The sequence below is a fragment of the Artibeus jamaicensis genome, unplaced genomic scaffold, assembly GCF_021234435.1.
Source record: "Artibeus jamaicensis isolate MK-2021 breed Jamaican fruit bat unplaced genomic scaffold, CSHL_Jam_final contig_536, whole genome shotgun sequence".
Lineage (NCBI taxonomy): Eukaryota > Metazoa > Chordata > Mammalia > Chiroptera > Phyllostomidae > Artibeus > Artibeus jamaicensis.
The window spans coordinates 1,812,768-1,835,723 of record NW_026521878.1 but is presented as its reverse complement, the minus strand read 5'-3'; the positions used below and the strand labels follow the sequence as shown (position 1 = coordinate 1,835,723).

General features: G+C 37.0%; 1 pseudogene; it reads left to right on the top strand.

The window, feature by feature from the left end:
• The first annotated feature begins 18,131 nt into the window (after window positions 1-18,131).
• On the top strand, window positions 18,132-18,722 carry LOC119046964 (mitochondrial import inner membrane translocase subunit TIM16-like; annotated as a pseudogene).
• The last annotated feature ends 4,234 nt before the right edge of the window (window positions 18,723-22,956 follow it).

The window sequence follows — 22,956 nt, the reverse complement described above, 5'->3', positions numbered from 1 at the left end:
AATTAGAAAATACGTTATTTTTCAGACCATAAGACACACCTAGGTTTTAGAAGAAGAAAATAGAAAAAAAAATTTAAAGCAAAAAATGTGGTACAATATTTAATAACATAAATAACATAATATTTCACCAATGTAAATGTAAACAGAACTCAACAGCAGCATTAACAACCATTATTCCTCCCAAATTTGGTTGGGGGATGGTACATCTTATAGTCTGAAAAATACAATACATATAAATGAAACAGTACAATGTACCATAATTTATGGGATGCAGCAAAGACAGTGAACTGTATGAAATTTTTGGCTGTGAATGCCTATGTTAGAATAGAAGAAAGATATCAAATTGACAGCCTAACTTTATTAAGGAGCTAGAGAAAATATGAGCAACCTAAACTCAAAGCTAGCAAAATAATATAAATAAATATTACAGAAAACATAAATTAAGAATAAACATATAGTGAGAAGCAGCAAAACTAAAAGTTGATTCTTTGAACATGTTAACAAACTGACAGATGACAGATTATATAACCTAGATAAAGAGGAAACATTCCTAGACACACAAATTACCTAAACTAACCCAAAAGAAAATTTAAAAATCTTAGCAAATCCTTAATAAGTAAAGACATTAAATCAATAATCAAAATCATCTCAACCAAGAGAAGTCCAGGACAAGGTAGATTTAATGAAAAAGTTCACCAACCATTGAGAATATTTAAAGAGAAACTAACAGCAATTTTTCTCAAATCTTGCTGGAAGATTTGAGAAGGAACATTTTCTAACTCATTCCATCAGCCCACTAATACCTGCTATCAAAGCCAAAAAGACACATTACAAGAAAATAAAATTACAAAGTAATGTTCTTTATGAGTATAGGTGCAAAAATCCTCAGTAAAGGTGAATCCTAGCAAACTGAATCCAACAAATATGAAAAGGATTACACATCATGACAAAGAGGGATTTATCCCAGGAATGCAAGTGTTTTGAAACATAAGAAAATTTTTGTAACACACTACAAGAACAGTGTAGAAAAACACAATGATCATCATACTTGTTATAGAATACAGGTGTTACCCAAAATACAATACCCTTTGTAATAAAATCTCTCAGAAAACTAGGAATAGAAGGAACTTCTTCAACATCAAAGGACATTTTTTCTGCCTTTTATTTTCAGAAATTACAGCTTTGTAATTTGTTTATATACTTGTTTATGTTTTTGAATTAAATTTTAATAAATTAAAAAAATAATTTTTTGGAGTTTGGGGTAAATAAGCAGTTGTTTCATGGAAAGATGAATTAACCTGATGCTAGTAGTGGAAATTATTTTGTTCTCCTTAGTAACTGGTCATTTATGGAAAATTGATACACCATCCGGCTAAAAACACTCCCTGAGGGCAGAAAGAAAAGATGGAGCTGAAAAAGGGAGACAAATGCAAGAGTTCAACTAAGCCCATTATCTTACTTTTTCACCTTTCAGTCTCTGTTCTCAGTCCATTGACTTTCAACCTGCCATTCTCCTTCACCATCCTCACCTGTGTGTGATATTCCCATGCTGGTCAGAACCTTTTATCCTTAGGATGTTTGATCTGGTTAGTGGAGGGAGTCCAGTGCCTCAGAGAATGGTGAAGGCAGAGATTTTTGCTGGTCCTGGAACTCAGGCTACCACACTAGAGTGGAATTTGAATTAGGACGTCAAAAAAGGTCTATGAAACTGTGTGTTCTCTTATAATTTTTCCTTAACATGATGATTAACTTTCCAACAGGATAGACAATGCACTCTGAAGTGTTATATTAACCTAAGTTACATCCTTCCAAGCCTAGGCATGTGTTTCTGTTATTATTCCCTGAAGATTTCCTTTACACTTCTCTAGACTTTTGGCAGATTTCAATTAATAAATGGAAACCAAAAACAACATTGTGGGTCTTGAAAGATTTTTATCAAAATAGAACGCTATTGTATTTGCTTTCTTTCTGATGTACTTCAGCATAATATTTTGTTTGGCATTTTAGCCTCAAGATCATATTAGGTTGAGACTATAAGGATCCCACTTTTGACTTCAAGCAATTGATTAGAGCCAAAACTTTATAGCAGTTTTTTTTATGATTTCTTCTCATTTGCCTTGACTTTAATTTGATCTGCAATTGCCAATCTTCCTTTCTAAAAAGTTTGATACACCAGTATTTATTGAGCAACCCACTCGGTACAGGACAATAAAATGCTATATCAGTTAACAAGACTGACAGAATGTCTATCTTTAAGGGAGTTTATATTATAGTGATATAGCAGAGAATAAACAGACAAACTTATAAATATAGTATAATATGTAATGTCAGAAAGTGATAAGTCCTACTAAAAATTGGTTTTAGAATAGACTGAGAGCTATAGCCCATGCTGTTTCACATACAGGGTCTCTGAGGAGACAATTGATTAAAGTCCCACCCTGGCTGGTGTAGCTCAGTGGATTGAGCGCGGGCCTGCGAACCAGACAATCGCGGTTCGATTCCCAGTCAGGGCACATGCCAGGGTTGCAGGCAGGTTCCCTGCAGGCCAGTTCCCAGCAGGGGACGCACGAAAGGCAACCATACATTGATGTTTCTCTTCCTCTCTCCTTCCTTTCTCCTCTAAAGATAAATAAATAAAATCTTTAAAAAAAAAAAAAAAGTCCTGCGTGAGTGGAGTTGGTGGGTGACACAGATACTTCAATACATTCAAGCCCCTCCCCCAAAAATCTCTGTTAGGAACACTTTAATTAATATCTTTGCTTATTTTTGTAAAACAAAATATTCTGGGGCAAAAAGAGTTGGAAAGGAGATAGCCATTGGCCAGATAACAGAAGGACATGAAACAAGACTGCCATGCTCACCACTATTTATATGTTGTGTTCAATAATGATGTGACCTTGGATTATCTCTTTGAATTTCATACTTATTACCTACAGATTCAACCAAAATTTTGTGTTCATTGTTAGAAGTCAAAGATAGGAATGTGAGGTGGTGTTTGGAATGCTGGTTATACTTTGTTCTTTGATTTAGGTGATGGGTTACATGGATATGTTACTTTGTGTATAATTCATACTTTATTGTATTTTTGTTACACTTCAATAAAAAGTTTAAAAAGACTATTTAGCAGTGTTCTTGTAAAAAAATAAAAGACATACATTTATAAAATGTCGAGCAGCGTCCCTAGTACGAATTGGTTCCTGTCTCTAACCCTCTTTCTTTCTTTTTGGCAATATTATAGATTTCAAAGGCAGTATTATAGATTTCAAAGTCCTTCTTCTAGTTTACCTTTGTTTTCAGAAGAGCTGAATATGAAGTAAATAACTGATTCTAGAGAGGATGCTGGGAAGATGGCGACGGAGTAAGATGGAGCGGATACTAGCTCCTGTACTCATGGGTGAAAATCCTGGCAGATCTATGGAAAAACAGCACAATAAACCATCGGTTACCCAGCATTTATGAAATTAAAAGACCAGAGATTGTGACCGACGCTGAAACACCAGACGGCGGCAGAGTCAGCTACCGGAGCTGGGTCTCACGCGGCCCCTGTACTGCCGCCAGAGCAACAGGCCTGGGACCCGGGGCCTCAGGTACGGAAGCCGGACACTCCAAGCCCCTGTGACGGTCCTGGGAGACAGAGGAGTCAGGAACCAGAGCGGGGACACCCTTGTGCCCATGCCATAGCTACTAGCCTGGGCAACGGAAGGGTCAGTTGCAGGAGCTGGGACACCAAAGGCCCCTGTGACGCCGCCATAGAGAAAGGCCTGGACCCTGAGGAGCCAGCTACGGGAGCCGGGAAGCTCTCAAATCCTGTGTCGCTGCCATAGCGACGGGACTGGATGCCGGGGAGCCAGGTACGGAAGCCCGGACACTCCAAACCCCTGTGACGCAGCTGAGGAGCCAGCTACGGGAGCCGGGAAGCTCTCAAATCCTGTGCCGCTGCCATAGCGACGGGACTGGACGCCGGGGAGTCAGGTACGGAAGCCTGGACACTCCAAACCCCTGAGACAGCCTGGGGTGGCAGAGGATCCCTCTACGGGAACTGGGAGGGTCACAACCCCTGTGCTGCTGCCATAGCAAGGGGATTGGACACTGGGGAATCAGGTACGGGAGTTGGGACTTTCTAAGCCTCTGTGCCACTGCCATAGAGACAGGACTAGACGCTGGGGAGTTAGGTACGGAAACCGGGACACTCCAAGCCCCTGTGACGGCCCTGGGCGGCAGAGAGAGCCAGATACGGGAGCCAGGACATTCCCAGCCTCTGTGCCACTGCCCTAGTAACGGGCCTGGGTGCTTGAGGAGGCGGCTACTAGAGCCGGGACATTCAGCAGTGGTAGGCGACCAACGCAGAGACCAGTGCGAGGACCAGCGTGAGTGTAGGTGGAGACGAAGAACATCAAGAAACTTCAAGGAGTCTGTACCACTGAACTTCACAAGGAACATACCACAGAAGTTTACACCATAAAACCAGTGTTTCAGAACAGATCAATTTTGGAAGCAGAGACTAACAAGAAGAGTCTCAAACAATGGGAAGACAAAGAAACAATCCCCAAATGAAAGAAAAAGCAGAAACTTCAGAAAGAATGTTAGATGAAATAGACGCTGATCAACTATCAGACAGTGAATTCAAAGCACTGGTTATTACGAAGTTCAAAGAGCTCAAAGAGCTCACAGTGAGCTACCAGAAACTACAGGGAAATTATAATGATCTCTCTGCAAACTACAGCAACATCAAAAAGGAAATGGAAACCATCAGCAAGAGACAAGAGGAAATGAAGAATACAATTTCCGAATTGAAGTACACAGTAGAAAGTTTCCAAAGTAGGATAGATGAAGCGGAGGATAGGATTAGTGAGTTGGAGGACAGGGTAGAAAGCATCTCACAGAAAGAGCAAGAAAATGAAAAGAGGCTCAGAAAGAATGAAGAGGGATTAAGAGAAATGCAAGACAATATGAAACGTAATAATATACGAATAATAGGAATACCAGAAGGAGAAGAAGAAGAACAAGGGATAGAAAACGTATTTGAACGAGTAATGAGAGAAAATTTTCCTAATTTGATAAGAGAAAAAGTCTCACAAATCCAGGAATCACAGAGTGTCCCAATCAAGAGGAACCCAAGGAGGCCCACCTCAAGACACATCATCATCAAAATGGCAAAATTCCAAGACAAAGAGAGAATCTTAAAGGCAGCAAGGGAGAAAAAAGAAATAACATACAAGGGAGCCCCAATAAGGTTAGTTACCGACTTCTCAATGGAAACACTTCAAGCAAGAAGAGAATGGCAAGAAATATTTCAAGTAATGAGAACCAGAGGCCTACAACCAAGGCTACTTTACCCAGCAAGGCTCTCAATCAAGATAGAAGGCCAAATAAAGAGCTTCCAAGACAAAAGAAGTCTAAAAGAATATGCCTCCACCAAACCAGCTCTACAAGAAATACTAAAAGGACTGCTTTAAGGGAAGGAAGGATAAGAGGGAGACAGAGAGGAACACAGGTACAAAAATGGCAATGAATAAGTACCTATCAATAATAACCTTAAACGTAAATGGATTAAATTCTCCAATCAAAAGACACAGAATAGCTCAATGGATAAGAAAGCATGACCCACACATATGCTGCCTACAAGAGACTCACCTCAGGACAAAAGACCATCACAGACTAAAAGTGAAAGGCTGGAAACAAGTTTTCCAAGCAAATGGACAAGAAAAAAAAGCTGGGGTAGCAATTCTCATATCAGACAAAATAGACTTCAAAAAAAAGGCTGTAAAGAGAGACCCAGAAGGTCATTTCATTATACTCAAGGGAAGAATCCACCAAGAAGACATTAACATTGTAAACATATATGCACCAAACATAGGGGCACCCAAATATATCAAGAAAATCTTAGAGGACTTCAAGAAAGATATTGACAGCAACACAATCATAGTAGGGGATTTGAACACCCCACTATCAAAAATGGACAGATCTTCCAAACAAATTATCAAAAAAGACATTGTGGCATTAAACAACACCCTAGATGAAATGGACTTAACTGATATATATAGAGCCCTTCATCCCAAAGAAGCTAAATATACATTCTTTTCAAATGTACATGGAACATTCTCAAAGATAGACCACATGATAGGACACAAAAGGGGCCTCAACAAATTCAAGAAAATTGAAATCATACCAAGCATCTTCTCTGACCACAAGGCACTGAAATTAGAAACCAACCCCAAAGAAAAAAACCCAAAGCACCCAAAAACATGGAGACTGAATGGTATGCTATTAAACAATGAATGGGTCAAGAAGGAAATTAGGGAAGAAATCAAAACATTTCTGGAAACAAATGAAAATGATTGCACAACAACCCAAAACTTATGGGACACAGCGAAGGCAGTCCTGAGAGGGAAGTTTATAGCAATACAGGCCTACCTAAAGAATATAGAAACATTTCAAACAAACAACCTAACCATACGCCTGCAAGAACTTGAGGAACAACAACAAAGACAGCCCAGAGCAAGCAGAAGGAAGGAAATAACCAAGATTAGAGCAGAATTAAATGACATAGAAACTAAAAGCACAATTTTAAGGATCAATGAATCCAGGAGTTGGTTCTTTGAGAAGATAAACAAAATAGACAAGCCTTTAAGTAGGCTCATCAAGAAAAGAAGAGAGAGGACACAAATAAACACAATCAGAAATGAAAAAGGAGAGATTACAACTGATACCACAGAAATAGAAGAGATTGTAAGAAATTACTATGAAGAACTGTATGCCAAGAAATTTGAAAACCTAGGGGAAATGGACACATTTCTAGAAAAATACAATCTTCCAAAACTCAGTGAAAAAGAAGCAGAAAATCTAAATTCACCAATAACAGCAAAAGAAATTGAAGCAGTAATCAAAAAACTCCCATCACACAAAAGCCCCGGACCAGATGGTTTCACAGGAGAATTCTACAAAGCATTTAAGGAAGAGCTAACCCCTATTCTCCACAGACTATTTCAAAAAATTCAGAAGAATGGAAAACTCCCAAATTCTTTTTATGAAGCCAGCATCATCTTAATTCCAAAACCAGATAGAGACACAACAAAGAAAGAAAACTTCAGGCCAATATCGCTGATGAACATAGATGCTAAAATCCTCAACAAAATATTGGCAAATCGCATCCAACAACATATCAAAAAGATCATACACCATGATCAAGTAGGATTCATCCCAGGAATGCAAGGATGGTTCAATATTCGCAAATCAGTAAATGTAATACATCATATAAACAAAAGCAAAGACAAAAATCACATGATCATATCAATAGATGCGGAAAAAGCTTTTGATAAGGTACAACACCCATTTATGATAAAAACACTCAGCAAAGTGGGAATACAAGGAGCATTTCTCAAAATAATAAAGGCCATATATGAGAGACCTACAGCCAATATCATACTCAACGGGAAAAAACTAAAAGCTTTTCCACTAAGATCAGGAACAAGACAAGGTTGTCCACTTTCACCACTTCTATTCAATATAGTATTGGAAGTTTTAGCCACAGCGATCAGGCAAGAAAAGGAAATAAAAGGCATCCAAATAGGAAAGGAGGAAACAAAACTGTCACTGTTTGCAGATGACATGATAGTGTACATGGAAAATCCTATAGACTCTACCCAAAAACTCCTCAAACTAATTGATGAGTTTGGCAAAACAGCTGGTTATAAAGTCAATATCCAGAAATCAAAGGCATTTTTGTATACCAACAGTGAATCAGCAGAAGCAGAAATAAAGAGAAAAATCCCATTTGATATAGCAAAAAGAAAAATAAAATATCTGGGAATAAACCTAACCAAGGAGGTAAAAAACCTGTATGCAGAAAACTACACAGCCCTGAAGAACGAAATCAAGGAAGACACAAACAAATGGAAACATATACCTTGTTCATGGATTGGAAGAATTAACATTATCAAAATGTCCATACTACCCAAAGCAATATACAGATTCAATGCAATACCTATTAAAGTACCAATGGCATATTTCACAGACATAGAACAAACACTTCGAAAATTTATATGGAACCATAAACGAGCTCGAATAGCAGCTGCTCTTTTGAGTAAGAAGAACAAAGTAGGGGGGATCACAATACCTGATATCAAACTGTATTACAAGGCCACTGTAATCAAAACAGCCTGGTACTGGCATAAAAACAGGCACATAGACCAATGGAACAGAACAGAGAGCCCCGAAATCAACCCAACTCTCTACAGTCAATTAATATTCGACAAAGGGGGCAGTAACATCAAATGGAGTAAAGATAGCCTCTTCAACAAATGGTGTTGGGAGAACTGGACAGCTACATGCAAAAAAATGAAACTTGAGCACAGACTTACACCATACACCAAAATAAATTCAAGGTGGATAAAAGACTTAAATGTAAGTCATAACACCATTAAAGTCCTAGAGGAGAACATTGGCAAGAAAATCTCAGATATTTCACGCAGCAACATTTTTACTGATATGTCCCTTAGAGCAAGGAAGGTAAAGGAAAGAATAAACAAATGGGATCTCATCAAAATAAAAAGCTTCTGCATGGCTAAAGAAAACAGTATTAAATTAGCAAGACAACCAACTGTATGGGCAAACATATTTGCCAATGATACCTCAGATAAAGGTTTAATCTCTAAAATATACAAAGAACTTACACGACTCCACTCTAAGAAGACACCCAACCCAATTAGAAAATGGGAAAAGGACTTGAACAAACACTTCTCCAAGGAGGACATACAGAACATTCAGAGACACATGAAGAGATGCTCAATATCGTTAGCTATCAGAGAGATGCAAATTAAAACCACAATGAGATACCACTTTACACCAGTCAGGATGGCTATCATAAACAAAGCAACAAACAACAAATGTTGGAGGGGGTGTGGGGAAAAGGGGTCCTTAGTTCACTGTTGGTGGGAGTGCAGACTGGTACAACCATTATGGAAAACAGTATGGATTTTTCTCAGAAAAATAAAAATCGACCTGCCTTTTGACCCAGCAATTCCACTGCTAGGATTATATCCTAAGAATCCTAAAACATCAATATCAAAGAACCTATGCACCACAATGTTCATAGCAGCACAATTTACAATAGCCAAGAGTTGGAAGCAACCTAGGTGCCCATCAGTAAATGAATGGATCCAAAAATTGTGGTACATATACACAATGGAATTCTATGCTGCAGAGAGAAAGAAGGAGCTACTACCCTTTGCAACAACATGGATGGAACTGGAAAGCATTATGCTGAGTGAAATAGGCCAGGTGCTGAAAGACAAATACCATATGATCTCACCTTTAACAGGAAGCTAAACAACAAAACAAACAAGTAAGCAGAAAAAAAAAACCCCAAAAAACAAAGACACTGAAATAGAGAACAAGGGGATAGTGACCAGAGGGGAGAAGGAAGGGAAGTTAAGGGGAAAAAGGGGGAGGGATTTGGAGGAACAAATAGGAAGGACACAGGGACCAGAACTAGGGGGGGGAGGAAATGGGAGGGAGGTGGGGAGCAAGGGGCAGGGGAGGCTGGGATGGGAAAAATAGACAAAAAACTGTACTTGAAAAATAACTAAATAAAATTAAATAAAAAATAACTGATTCTAGAAAAAAACAAGCAAGAAATGATAATGTGCTTGATGGTAATGAAAAGTAACAAACAAAAATTTACCAACAGCCACCAAGCTATCATACCCCTTATCAAAACATTCCAGCATTCCTCTTTATTTTCTCCCAGATGTTTCTTTCCTTTTCTGAATAGTTGCAGTTCATTTCTCAGGTACATTTTTTATTATTTCCACCTTCCTCCAATTATGTTTCCTGTATATTATTGGTGAGTTTAAACGAAAAAAAAGGAAGACAAGGAAAGAAGTTGGAATACACAGAATCCTTGAAAGCAATGAAGGTTGGGGAAAGACCGCATATTAAGAAGTTAATGCCCATTTTGACTTTCCTATTTCTTTCTAGATGCAAATTATCAATATTTCTGAACATCTCATTTAGTGTTTTCATTTCTAACTATTGTAGTAATGCTTTGTGTTTGTTTATATCTTTATACATTTATCATTTCAGTTGCATTTAGAAAGGGTAAAACTAAATGTATGTGTTTTTGTGATATCCCAAAGGGGAAGGAAATAGTAGTTTTCTGACATATATTTTTGTGTTATTAAAAATAAAAATCTTTTATATTGTTTGTTACAATGCTTTATTTTTTAGCTTTTACTACACAATCAAACCTACACTAACGTTTGAAAAATGAAGATTTTTTTCTTTATCACTTGTAATCATCCCTCCTTATAAAGATTATCTTCTCTCACAATATGAAAAACTCCCCCTAAGACAACATCTGGGTGGCCCACTCTATAAATTTTTAGCTTTATTTCACAAATACTGGTATACTTATTTTTCTCACTTACACCTATTGAAATAAATATTGGTAGTTTATATTTTCATATGTTATCTAGAACAAATTATCTTTTGTCCTAAAAATTATATTTTTTAATCTTTCTAATTTCCCCTTTCTTCTTTCCTTCACCTTTAGTTCCTGTAACTGTCTTATTTTTTAAATTGGCCACCTATTCATATGACTTGTTTGGTGTGTTAATTTTGACTATTTTGGTGTGTTCAAACACCCTTATCAGTAATATAAGACTGAAGAAATGCGGTCATAAGTTTTGCAGTCACAACTACAGAATGCCTAACCTTGCTTGTTTCAGAGCCTCTCCTCACCTGTCAACACCCTCACTTTAAGAAATCAATCAATCACTGCAAGACTCTCCTTCTTTTGTTACTTTATTTGAATAAATTCTGATTTTACTCCACTAGCAGGCAAAGTATACACTCACTTCCCCTAACATGACACCATTTCAGAATTGTCTGTGTGTTGTTTTTCATGCTATGCAAAGTCAATTAGTCTTTGTGTATTGTAGCACAATAGACTACTTTACTCATTGAAGGAGTTTTACAGTTTGAAGGAGACATTGAGATTCAGCACTGTGTTGTGACTGTCCAAGGCCTGACAGGTTCACAGTATCCATGCAGACAGAAGAATATTTGTGGAGCTGTGGGGACGTCTGACATGACTTCATTCAAGGGCGGGCAAGCTGGGCGGGCAAGCTATGCGTGCTACAAGCTGCGTGTCTCCCTGCATGTCTCTATGTGGCACACATTGTGGCACCCAGCAGGGAGTCCCTACCTGCTTAAGTACTAGAGGCAAACAAAGCTGGCTTCCAGCCAGAAAACTATATAACATAATATAATTCTGCACATGCGAGCCCACTTCATGTTATAGGAATAGTTTATCAGACTCAGTGTCAAAGCTATAAGAATACTACTTATCAGGCCTCTTCAAGGTTATGGGAAGACTGCTTCTCTTAGTTACCCAGACACCTGGGTGAGAAAGCCAGACTGCCTCCACTTACCCTATAAGCACTATATCTTAATGACATGGGTCAGGACCTGTTAGTCAGACAACCTCCAGGAATATCTCTTGAGGTTGCTTCATATTTTGTGCTTGACAATTCTGACCTAAGCTGGGTCTGAGTCCTAATTTCATTAAACTTTTCAAACCATGACTTTTATTTTGTCCCAGAAAAATTAGAATTATCCTGTCAGAGTACTTTTTATTCTCATCAGAAATGTCTACTTAATAATTCTTAATAGCATTATGTTCTTGACAAACTTCGTATTTGTCTGATCTTGTTTTGTCAAAAATGTTGTTTGCCTGCAAAAGAAAAAGATTTATAGAACAACCATCCCTGAATACTAACAAGTTCCAGGTGTTGTCAGGCCAAATTCTTTAGTGTATAAATTGTGTTAAGTCACCATACACAATTCTTATATGAGTTCTATTGATTTTACCTGGCACTGTTTCCCTGAGAATTAATTTGGGAAGCAAAATCTCTCCCCCTGTCTTCTGGGGATCATGGATGGTTGGGACTCAGATCACAGGGATAAGAGGTAATGAAGCACACAAGCAGCAATTTCAAGAGGTTGTTATAAATTTTTCTGGTGCTCCTATTGGAGCCAGGCAGTATACCTCTTTTAGACATATATTCTCAGTATAACTGAAATGTTTTATATATTTAATTTGGAGTTATAATAGTCACTTTGAAATTTTTGAATTAAAGTACAAATATTCACATTAGAAGTAACAAAGAGAAAACCACCTTCTTATTCAGTGGCATTTACTTTTTAAATGGTATAAGAAGATTCTAAATAAAATTGTGACTCCAGAAGAACACTTTGGCTATAGCTATTCTTAAAAATATAAAAATTTAAAGACTATCACACTTGTTAAATTGCCAGTCTTTTATCTCCTAATATTGTCTTTACCCCACACCACCAAACTACCAATTCCCATATCTTATTTTTCTCTGAGATTCCATCCCTTCGTCTAGTCCTCAATCATTCTTTCCTTTGGTTATGTTCCCAAATCACAATTTTCTTTGAAATTGGACTGTCAAAAAAAAAAAAGAATGTTAGCCCTGGCAGGCAAATTTTCTGACACACAATTATTAACATTTCTCTAAATCCCTATAGGAGAGACACAAATTTAATGATGGTTTTGGACAGAATTGGGCACCTAAAATCTCAATTCCCCTCCAATTGCAATTACTATATATAAATAGGTCCTTGTAATTCTAACAACCAGATCAGGAAAAAATAAAACAAAACATGAGTAAAGATCTCAAAAATAATGTAGCTCTTCCTGAGATACAGTGGATAGGAGCTAAAGAAAGCCCATGATGGCCCTGGCTGGTGTAGCTCAGTGGATTGAGCTCAGGCCTGTGAACCAGACAATCGAGGTTGGATTCCCAGTCAGGGCACATGCCTGGGTTGCAGGCCAGTTCCCAGCAGGGGATGCGCAAAGGGCAACCATACATTGATGTTTCTCTTCCTTTCTCCTTCCCTTCCACTCTAAAGATAAATAAATAAATTTTTTAAAAAAAGAAAAGAAAAGGCCCTACCCTCTTTCGGCTTAAGACAGAAGAGAAGAGGGTGAGAGGGCTCCTTTAAAAAAAAAAAGAAAGCCCGCGATGTGAAATAATCATGGCTGATGGCTATACATGTTGTTTCCAGTGAAGATGATTGAACTTGAAAACAAACAAAAAGTATGTATTTATCAGATATTTTAGCAACAGATTTTTAATACCCATAGACAACATTACAAGGTATATACACAAACATATGGAAATTTAGGAAATTATCAGGCTGGTTCCACCAGAATAGGTCTCAATTTACCCTTAGGATATCTTCACTATAGGAGGCTAACAAAGCCAAGATAGCAGAACTGATTGCCCTCAATAGAACTTGTCACTTAGACAAAGACAAGAGAACTTTCATATACACAGAAAATAGCTGCACATTTGCCTAAGGCTTTGGGATTCTTTAGAAAAACCAAAGCTGAATCTCTGTCTTAAATAGATCCATTCCTCCAAGCTTAAGTCCTTAACTCTTTCTTAGTCTTTTCTTCCTGTTTTAAACTGTAATAGATTGAAAGTACAAAGCTGAGGAAACACCAGTGATAGACTAACTTTTCTTTTAAGGAGTAAAATTTTGTGACTCATAGGTGAAGATTTTAGAGGTTGAAAGACGTACATATTTTTAATAGTGAAAGGGTAAAGAAGACAGTGAGGAAGTGAAAAGCCTCCAAGTTAAGATTAAGGATCAAGTTTCATTAATGGAAAGTCTGACCCTAATTTTGAATTAGGAAAAGACCTTAAACTTTTAGGAGCGTAATGTGGTGAGCTTAAAGCATGGAGTTAACAAAACAATAAATATGACTTAAAAATTTCTTTTTCATTTAAAAAGTGAAGGATGTTGAGCCATAGAAGGAGATTTCAGAGGCCCAAGAGAAACGTAGGGATCTGAGGTATCAGAACGTAAGGATGAAGAAGCTTCAGAGTTGAAGAGCAAGGCTTCTGAGATGAAAGTGGTAGAGACCATATGAAGTCTGAGAAAAATGAAGCTTGACTTCAAAATCACAAAACTGTGCTAAGCTACCACCATGATTTTTAGAGCTTTCTTAGTATCAACATAATGTATTTGCAAATAACTAGGGAAACTGAAGAAAGAAGGAGCAGTCAGGTCCCAAACACAAGGAACTAGTTAGTATACTTCCTCTGACTTCCATTTGGTCTTTCCCTCAGTCACTGCCTGTCAGCTATGACATACATAAAGACCATCTAGGTACAAATTTTCATTTGTAACCATGCCAAAATTTTAAGAGAAAGAAAATGAGAGAAACAAAATTCAGCAAATAAAAGAACTAACACCTAAAGAAACAAAGTTACTACAGGAAACCAAAAACTTGAGACTTAGAAGTTTTATAAAAATGCAAAATAAGATTGCAAAAACAAAACATAGCCAACCTATGTTCTTAGGGATCAAAAACTAAAAAGTTTCTCTGATTAGCAGAATGGGAGTAGTTAAGGAGATAACTAACATGATAGAATATCAAATTAAAGAATGATCTTATAAGTTGCCAAATAGAACTAAATAAAAAAAATTAAAATATAAAGGATAGTTTCAACACTGGTCTAACTAGAAGAGAGAGAGAAGAAAATAATGAAATTTCCAAAGCTATGAAATAAATTTGAATCTTGAAATTTAAAGTACCTGCAGAGTACCAATTAAGGTGGATGTAGTGGTACTTACCTCTAAGCACTTCTAGTCATATGTTTGTAAAATTTTGAACTTCAAGAAAAAAAAGAGAGAAGGGAAGGGAAGGGGAGGGGAGGGGAGGGGGGGGGAGGGGAGGGGGGGGAGGGGAGGGGAGGGGAGGAGTAACCAGCAAAGAAAAAGGAATCATATTGATAATAAAGTTTTCATTAGATTACTAGATATTAGAAGTCAATGAGCTCATACCAAGAAGTTCTATAGGAAAAAGTTGTAGACCTGGAGTCCTATACTGAGTCAATGGACATCCAATTTTAAGGACAAAAAATGAAAGAAGATAAAGTTTATAGATATTACAGAGATGTTGGTAAAAGTTGAATGGATTTATTCATATTATAAAGGTAACCATAAAAGCTTATATAGTAACAAAATTTTTATTCAAAAAGAGAAAAATGTAAATGTCAATATAACTAAAGATAAGAAAGTATAAGGAGGCAAGCAGTATGACAATACATATAGCCCTTTATAGAATCCAAAGTTGGCCTAAAAATAATTTTAAGAAAGGTCTATATATGAATTACAGGTAGGTAATATCTAACGCTCTTTGATGGCTATCTGGTAATGAGAGCTAGAGTATCTCAAGATAACTTTGTTAAGTTCCAACATGAAATCACCCATACAACAGAGGTAAATTGGTCACCATTTTTAACTCATACTAGTGGGTAATTTAAATTAAATCTCTCTAAGATATTATTTTTTAAAGATTTTATTTATATTTATATTTAGAGAGAGAGGAAGGGAAGGAGAGAAACATCAATGTGTGTTTGCCTCTTGTGTGCCCCCAAGTGAAGACTTGACCTGCAACCCGGGCATGTGCCCTGACTGGGAATCAAACCAGTGACACTTTGGTTTGTAGCCCACGCTCAATCCACTGAGCTATGCCAGCCAGGTAAGATATTCTTTAGCCATAGTTTTTCAGGCAAGAATTTAGGTAAGACTATATAACACAAAATATGTGTGAGAACCCAAACATCAGGACTCATTTAAACACATCAAAAGACCTTTATATAATTACTCCTGCCAGAGGATTTTTACTGTGTTCTGGTTGTTGGATACTTTTAAGGCTAGAACACAGCCTTTCTATATTAGAGAGTTGTGTCTTATTGATACAGAATAGTTGTGAGTTCTGTGTTTTTTATTGGGGAATCCCAAACTATTTTTCTAGTAATAAATGTATTCATTTTACTGAGATTGCCATTAAGTAGTTCTGCAATGCACTAACACATAAAACTCCACAGTTCATAACATAATTAATATCATGCAAAAAATAAATAAACACAATTCTTAACATTACCCATGCTTTCAGAAACAAACTTTTCTGGCCAAAGTTCCTGCCCTTGACCTTAAGGGCTGTAACACCAATTTCTTTGGAGTGCATTATTTTTTTTTTCCTGCTGAGTTAGTAATGAGTCCACCCTTGCCACTGGGAATATCAGCCCTGAATTTATACACTACCATGTTGCAAGAATGGCCAACTATCACAAGGTACTTTACAATATCCCCAGTTCTATCATCAACAGGTATGAGCATCTTTACCTGGACATCCCCCTAAGCAAACTTTATAAAAATATAAAACCTGGAGTCTTGGTTTTCTGGAAAAGATGTCTGAAAAGTGCAGTCCTTTATCCCTGATTGATGAGGCCTTAAAAAGACTTTAACAATTGATATAGAAGTAAAACTTCAAAGAATTGATGCATGGATCCTTGTCTACTAACTAAGGAGATATAAATCGTACTTGAGCAACAGCTATGGAAGCCTGCACAGAGACCCCAAACAGAATTTACGACAATGTAAATCTGCTTGTAGCCCAAGAATTTCTAGATGATTTTCCTCTAAATGGAGTGCATAATGACACAAAGCTGTCAGGTTACTTTGCAGATCCTTGAAACAAGACTATCCAAATGTCTGGAGTCCCAGGTTAACCTTCTCCTGTACTCTAATTTTATTTTTTTGCAAACTTCTTTCTACTTTTCCCAGTTAGCATTTATAGACTACTAATAGAATAGAACCTGCAGAATAATCTTTTTGAAGATACTTTTGTTAAACCATTGTTACATACTTATTATTTCCAAAAGATCATAAGTTATTATTGAAATCTATCATTACAGTCTCACAGACTGTGACCACAGTGCAGTACTTTACAGACACTGAATTTTATACCATTCCCTGAAACTTTAGATGAAAACCAAATTAACATTTTCTTGCCTTGACCTTTTCTAGTAGCTGAAATAACCTGACATTATTAACTCTAATATCTAGTCATATAAAAACTACATTCTAACTTCAAAAGGGAAAATGTTTATGCCCAAATAAATATAGCACTATCCATGACAGCTGGGGACACAAGAGGGTTAAATAAAATATTTGGCTCATTGTATTATCAGTAGTTCATTTTCTCTATCTGGAGAATCACTGATTTGCTTTATATGAATTATTAAGTTCTATCTGAGTAATTTGCCTTCCCCAAACAAAGAGAAAAAATATCATACTTAAGTCATTCTTAATGACATGCATACTTTAACTGAATTTATACCACTGTTAAAATTCTATTTTATAAGGAAGCTCTGAGTCTTCATTTAATTTCCCACTCAAAACCTTATTGCTGACTACAGAGTAATTGTTAAAGATTTTCAGGTATATCTGAACCCCACATTTCCTGTGAACCATATCCCATTGATTTCTACTCAGAGATTTAGAAATGAAACCAGCATAAACTAGTCAGGAAAACTACCCCAAAATGTCATTAACTCAATCTTATGCACACCATCCAAGCAGTGATTCTTATAATAAAAACTGGAAAATATGGTAAAAAAATTTTCATTAACCTTAGTCAGAATTAGAATGATAATTCTACCATTCTCAAGAATTGACAGACAATTTTAAACTCTTTGGAACAAGTGATAATGAATATTTCTATAACTTTAAGTTTTTCGTTAGCTATCCCCAACACTGTATATATATATATACTATTGGCAAAACTTTTTGTTATACTTAGTATGTTAATCTGTTTGGGCTGTCATAACAAAATAACACAGACCAGGTGACTTAAACAGGGTACAATTAATTTTTCAAGTGCTGAATACTGCTGAATCCAAGGTCAAGTTGACAGCAGGTCTGTTTTCTAGTGAAGCCTCTCTTCCTGGCTTGCAGATGGCGGCTTTCTCGCTGTGTCCTCACGTGGCCTTGCCTTTGAGGAACTTGAAAGGACTAACACAGATTATTTTGTACTGAGGAGTAGGGTGCTATACCAAATATCTAAAATATATAGAAGTGGATTTGGATCTGGGTAAAGAGTAGAGACTGGAAATGTTTTGATGTGAATTCTAAAAAAAGCCTAGATTAATTTGCAGTGCCTATTGGTAGAAGGGAAAAGGGAGTCAACTATATTAGACATCAATTAAAAAAAGTTAGCCTTGAGCCGGGGCCCCGGGGCTGGGGGGAGCCGGTTTGGGATCTGGAGCCGGTTTGGGACCCGGTGATAGAGCCGGTTACCCTGAGGTAGAGCAGCAGCCATGGCCAAGTACCTGGCCCAGATCATTGTGATGGGGGTACAGGTGGTGGGCAGGGCCTTTGCCCGGGCCCTCCGGCAGGAGTTTGCAGCCAGCCGAGCCGCAGCTGATGCCCGGGGACTTGCCGGACACCAGTCTGCAGCTGCCTCTAACCTCTCTGGCCTCAGCCTCCAGGAGGCACAGCAGATCCTCAATGTCTCCAAGCTGAACCCCAAGGATATCCAGAAGCTTCCCCTGCCTCTGTAACTCAGAGACTGCACACCTCTCATCATCTCCCCTCCTCTGCAGAATTATGAACATCTATTCAAGGTGAACGATAAATCTGTGGGCGGCTCCTTCTACCTGCAGTCAAAGGTGGTCCGAGCAAAGGAGCGCCTTGAGGAGGAACTCCGAATCCAGGCCCAGGAGGACAGAGAGAAAGAGCAGAGGCCCCAGACGTGACCACTTGGCTCCTCCTGCCCTAGTCCGCCCACCACCTCTAATTTATAATTTGGTAATAAATGTCTTTTCCATGTTTCTCAAGTGCACAAAAAAAAGTTAAAAAATACATATCAAACAATTCATTTTGTGGATCTTATTTGGATTCCAATTTAAACACAGTAACTGTAATAAAAACATTTATGAAATAAAACAAAAAGAAGAATGAACATAAAATGTGATTCTGGTAAAAGCTTAGAAAAGAAGTGGAGAGCTAGAGATAAGAATTCTGTCACCTTAGAAAATACATATATCATAATGAACAGATGTTGGTTTAAATGTGAACATTGAGGTTTCTTCTGGTGATATCTCAGATGGAATAAGAAACATGTTATAGAAAATTGGAGGAAAGGTAACCTTTTTATAATTGTATTCTAGTGATTTGGGAAAAGGAGAATTTGGTTGTGATGAACTTGGATATTTAGCTGCGAAGATTTCAAAAGGCTTTGAAAAGAATTTCTCTTTATTGCTAATAGTAAAATGTAAGCAATGAGAGATGTGTAAATAGAAATAATTGTTAAGCCAAAGGAACCAGAACTTGAATTTGGAAACGTTTTAACCTATCAATATTTCAGAAAATAAGAAATCTCATTCTGGAAATAACACCAAAGTTATTGCTGAACAATAGTTCCATAAGGAGATCACCCACAGATTTCATCACCCATCTCAGCTGCAGCAGGAAAAAAATGTAATTATACCAGTAGAAGTACTGCCAGCTGGAGCTAAAGGAGCAGGTTAGATGAGACAGCCTGAGTCCAGGCTTTGACCTGCCATACCCAGCGCACCTCCCACTGCTGCGGCTCCTGATCCCTGGGGCCTAGGAACCAGGCACCCCTGCAGCCCGTCATCCTTGGTCTGTGCTCCTCTGTGCAACTCCTTCTGGGGCCAGAATTATTTGGGTGAGACGATAAGTCCTGGAGCAGCTCCCTGGAATTTCTGCCTAGGTCCCTGCCTCAGACACTGGTGCCAGCAAGTGTACCTGTACCCACCATCCCAAACCCTGTCTAGTCCCATGTGTCACTGAATAACTCTTCCCATGGGATAGAAGGACTGAAATGAATACCACAGGCCTATCGATAAGGGAATTCCAACCGCAGAATGTTTCGTAACTAACTTGATGCTTGCTTCTTCACCCAGAATTTCTCTTCTCTTGTAATAATTCTTGCCTTAAAAAATTAAGCAATCCAAAGTCACCCTAGTTTTGTAATTGTGCCCTATGACTTCTGAGCCCCCAACAAATAAGAAAAGGAAACAAATAAAAATATATCCATTTCCTTTAAATAGAAACCTTTTCAGATTTGTCCTTGTAGTATTCCAAGTTGCTACATTAATTAACACAATATATTGTTTTTTAATTTGAAATGGAGGATTTCCATTTTCAAAAAAGATAACTTTGGGTTTAGTCCTCATTTCTACTGTTGCCCTCACTATTGTGCCAATCCATTCAAATATGATTTTAACATTATCAACTTATTCTATAGTATTAATTTTCTTATTTTTAAATGCTTTAGTTTAATGTATATACTGTTTATAAATTGTATTTAGAGAACACAGTTTCTATTATTTCTATTTTTCCAGTTTATATACATTATAACCTGGTATATATTTTGTAAATGTTTGATGAATGATTTAAAATAAACTTGTCTGCCAATCACTCTCTCTCTCTATATATATGTGTGTGTGTGTGTGTGTGTGTATACATACACACATATATGTGTGTGTGTTATCAATGTAATCTGTCTTTTAAAAACTGTGGTAATATCTTCAAAACCTTGTATTTAATTTTTAAATTTAATTATTATTGTGTTTTTTCATTATTATTTAGCCTCCTATCCCTCTTCCCCCAGCATTCACCACACTGTTGTCCATGTCCATGAGTCCTTTTTCCTTTTCCTCATTTCCTCTACTCCTACCCCCATATTCATATTTTTTAAATAAAGTTTCATAAAGTTATGAGCATTGGAAGACAGGAATCTCTTTGACAAGTTTAATTTTTTATCAAATTTGATTGCATTGTAGGTCTGTTTACTTTTTGTACACTTAGCTACAATATCTTTACATAGATGTTATTTTCCATATTATTAATGACAAGTTAATCTCATTTTTATCTTTATTTAATTTATCCAGTTAAGAATGTTTATGTATAGTGACCATGGTAGATATATTGGTTGCCAAACCCTAAACATTCTATCCTTCTTCCTTGCTAAAAAGTGATCTAGATGTTGTCAGAAATCAGGGACAAAGTGTCTACTCCCAGGAGATACCTTGTACCTGGCCAAAATCAACTTTAGCCACCCCACTCTTTTTTGCCAGTGAGCTTTAGGAACTGTCACACTCGCCAGTATTTCAAATGAGATGAAATGAGGAATTTTTTTGTTACACTTTAAGAAAAAATTTTCTCCTTGATTCAAATAAATAGACATTTGGTGAGGAGCCCCATCCCACAAAGAGGCTCAGCTACATGACCATATTTTGTTACTGAACAATGGCCTAATTTTCAGGAAACCAACCTGTTACCATATGAAGCAATACAAGAAAATTTCACAGAACCTGATCAACTGCCTTGAAATCGCTTAATTGTTAAAATAACCAACCCTTGATTATCTGCCTGTGATCTTTTTATTATTTGGGGATTTTCTCTTCCATGGACCCTTAATATAGACTTCTTGCTGGCCTCGGTTTTCTCATCTGTAAAAATGGGATAATAAATGGAATTTTTATGGTTTTGACTCTTAACATTTCAGTCTTTAATCTACTTTGAATTTATTCCTGTGTAAGGAGGTGGTTTACGTTAATTTTTTGCACATACCTGTCCAATTTTCTCAGCACTATTTATTAAATAGACCTTCCTTGCTCCATCGTATGATCTTGCCTTTTTTTTTGTCAAATATTAACTGATCATATAGACGTGGGTTTATTTCTAGGCTCTCTATTCTGTTCCAGTGATCCATAGGTCTGTTTTATACCACTAATATGCTGGTTGGCCTTGTAGTTTGGTTGTTTTTTTTTTTAATTAAATATTTTATTTATTTGTTTTTAGAGAAAGGGCAGGGGAGGGAGAATGAGACAGAGAGAAACATCATGTGAGAGAGAAATATTGATTGATTGCTTCTCATACACACCCGGAAAAGGGACAAACCCTCAACCCAAGCATGTGCCCTGACCAGGAATTGAATTGGTGACCTTTCACTTTGCAGGACAGTGCCCAACCCTCTGAGCCACACCCAGTCAGGGCTGTAGTATAGTTTCATGTTGGATAGTGTGATAACCCCAAGTTTGTTCTTTCTCAATATTGCTAAGTCTTCTCACAGTTTGTTTTTGTTTTTTGTGTGTCATTTCATATGTGTTTAGATTATTTGTTATAGTTCTGTGAAATATGCCAGTGGTATTTTGATGGGGATTGCATTGAATCTATAGATTTCTTTGGGTAGTAGAGACATTTAAGTTGTGGTAATTCTTCCTGTGCATGAATGTGATATATGCTTCCATTTATTTATATCTTCTTTGATTTATTTCTTCATTGCCTTATAGTTTTCCAGGTACAATTATTTTACCTTCTTGGTTAAATTTATTCTTAGGTACTTTTTTGGTGCAATTATACCTGGGGTTGTTTTCTTAGTTTCCCTTTCTGATATTTTATTATTGGTATTAAACATGCAACTAATTTTTGAATAATAATTGTGTATCCTGCTATCTTACTGAATTCATTTACAATTTATAGTAGTTTTTTGTGGAGTCCTTAGAGTTCTCTTTATACAGTATCATGTTAACCACAACTAATAAGTGATTTATTTTTTATTTTCTAATTTAGATGCCTTTTATTTCTTCCTCTTGTCTCATTTGTTGGCATATAGTTGTCCATAATAAAATTATTTCATACAGATTAAGATATGACTCATTTGTTTCATATTTTTTATATAATTAATTTTATTTAGTTATTTTTCAAGTACAGTTTTTTGTCTATTTTTCCCATCCCAGCCTCCCCCGCCCCTTGCTCCCCACCTCCCTCCCATTTCCACCCCCCTTAGTTCTCGTCCCTGTGTCCTTCCTATTTGTCCTTCCAAATCCCTCCCCCTTTTTCCCCTTAACTTCCCTTCCTTCTCCCCTCTGGTCACTATCCCCTTGTTCTCTAATTCTATGCTGCAGAGAGAAAGAAGGAGCTACTACCTTTTGCAACAACATGGATGGAACTGGAAAGCATTATGCTGAGTGAAATAGGCCAGGTGCTGAAAGAAAAATACCATATGATCTCACCTTTAATAGGAAGCTAAACAACAAA